Source organism: Salvelinus sp. IW2-2015, linkage group LG36 (assembly GCF_002910315.2).
Source record: "Salvelinus sp. IW2-2015 linkage group LG36, ASM291031v2, whole genome shotgun sequence".
Lineage (NCBI taxonomy): Eukaryota > Metazoa > Chordata > Actinopteri > Salmoniformes > Salmonidae > Salvelinus > Salvelinus sp. IW2-2015.
Window position 1 is genome coordinate 8,953,614 of NC_036875.1, and position 2,760 is coordinate 8,956,373.

A 2,760-nucleotide genomic window follows, 5' to 3' on the forward strand; every position below is an offset into this window, starting at 1 on the left:
AAAATCGGCAGTGTATCAAATACTTGTTCTCCCGACTGTAGTAGCCTACATTTTAATCAGTCATTGTAAAGCCTTTTCAGAATTCCCAACATAGAAGACAGCTGAACCCCAACTATACCAGCTAGCACATAACGTTCTGAGAACCATATGTTTCTTAAGGCGTGGTTGGCCTATGGTTATTTTGCATACAACCTTCCCACAACTTTCTGATAATGGTGCAGGATAGTTTCTTGGTGTTGGAACATTCTCTGCACAGTTAAGGAACTTGACAAAACATTTTTTTTACACTGAACAAAAATATAAATATAACATGTAAAGTGTTAGTTTCAAGAGCTGAAATAAAATATCCTACAAATGTTCCACTCGCAGATAGTGTATTTCGCACAAATTTTGAGCACACATTTGTTTACATCCCTGTTAGTGAGCATTTCTCCTTTTCCAAGATAATCCATCCACCTGACAGGTGTGGCACATCAAGAATCTGATTTAACAACAATCATTACACAGGTGCATCTTGTGCATGGGACAATAAAAGGCCACTCTAAAATGTGCAGTTTTATCACACAAGACAATGCCACAGATGTCTCAAGTTTTGAGAGAGCGTGCAATTGGCATGCTGACTGCACGAATGTCCACCAGAGCTGTTGCCAAATAATTGAATGTTAATTTCTCTACCATAAGCCACCTCCAATGTCGTTTTAGAGATTTTTTTTTAGAACATCCAACCAGCCTCACAAAATGAAGACCACGTGTAACCATGCCAGCCCAGGACCTCCAAATTCGGCTTCTTCGCCTGCAGGATCATCTGAGACCAGCCACCTGGACAGCTGATGAAACTGTAATAATGCCCCTTTGTGGGGAAAAACTCATTCTGATTGGCTGCGCCTGGCTCCCAAATGGAGCCCTCCCAGGCCCACCCATGGCTGCACCCCTGCCCAGTCATGTGAAATTCATAGATTAGGACATCATTAATAATTTCAATTGACTGATTTCATTATATGAACTGTAACTCAGTAAAATCATAGAAATTGTTGCATGTTGTAATTATATTTTTGTTCAGTATAATTTCTTGGTATTTCATTACTTTAACAAAACATTTCCTAAAAATATAAGATGGTTACATTTAATTTCAATTTTGTTCGTTTTCTAGGAATGTTCTCCAACTGGTTTGACATTGGGAATGTTCTCAAATAGTTTTGAGAATGTTAAGAAACAACATTCTTCTGTGGGAATTTCAGTACTTCAGCATAATGTTTCCTACAGGTTTCCTCATGGTTCTATTTAAAGTCATCTTCTCAAATTGTTCTGAAAACGTTAAGAAAACTTTCCATAAAAACCACAAGAAAACTCTGTCAAGTTGGTTGTTGATCATTACTAGACAGCGATCTTCAAGTCTTGCTATAGATTTTCAAGACGATTTAAGTCAAAACTGTAACTAGCCRATTCAAGAACATTCGATGCTGTCTTGGTAAGCAACTCCACTCTATATATATTTMGCCTTTCCTGCTGAAAGGTAAATTTGTCTCCCAGTGTCTGTTGGAATGCAGACTGAAATAGGTTTTCCTCTAGGATTTTGCCTGTGGTAAGCTCTAATCCATTTATTCTTATCCTAAAAAACTGCCTAGTCCTTGCTGATGACAAGCATACAAATAACATGAAGCAGCCACCACCATAAATATGAAGAGTGGTACTCCGTGATGGGTTGGATTTGCCCCAAACATAACTTTATGTCCTGAATACAAAGCGTTATTTTATTTTCCTKATTTTTGGCAGTTTTACTTTAGTGCCTTATTGCAAACAGGATGCATGTTTTGGAATATTTTATTTTGTTCAGGCTTCTTTGTTTTTACTCTGTCATTTAGGTTACTATGGTGGGATAACTACAATGTTGTTGATCCATCTTAAATTTTCTCCGATCACAGCCATAAAACTCTAACTGTTTTAAAGTCACCATTGGTCTCATGGTGACATTCCTGAGTGGTTTCCTTCCTCTCCGGTAACTGAGTTAGGAAGGACTCCTGTTTCTTTGTAGTGACTGGGTGTATTGATACACCATCCAAAGTGTAATTAATAACTTCACCATGCTCAAAGGGATATTCAATGTCTGCTTTTTTATACCCATCTACCAAAAGGTGCCCTTCTTTGCGAGGCATTGGAAAACCTCCCTGGTCTTTGTGGTTGAGTCTGTGTTTAAAATTCACAGCTCGACTGAGGGATCTTACAGATAATCGTATGTGTGGGCTAAGTACATTTGTACTCCTGAACTTATTTAGGCTTGCCCTAACAAAGGGGTTTAATACTTATTGTCTTAAGACCTTCCAGCTTTAAAAAAGAAAATAATTTGGAAAAAAGATAATTAGACTTTGGCATTATGGGGTATTGTGTTTAGTACCCGCAAAACACCAGTCTCAACATCAACAGTGAAGAGGCGATACCGGGATGCTGGTCTTCTATGCAGAGCTGCAGAGAAAAAGCCATATCTCAGACTGGCCAATAAAAATAAAAGATTAAGATGGGCAAAAGAACACCGACACTGGACAGAGGAACTCTGCCTAGAAGGCCAGCATACCGGAGTCACCTCTTCAGGAGTAGTACACAGTGTTGTACGAGATCTTCAGTTTCTTGCCAATTTCTCGCATGGAATAGCCTTCATTTCTCAGAACAAGAATAGACTGACGATATTCAGAAGAAAGTTATTTGTTTCTGGCCATTTTGAGCCTGTAATCGAACCCACAAATGCTGATGCTCCAGATACTCAAC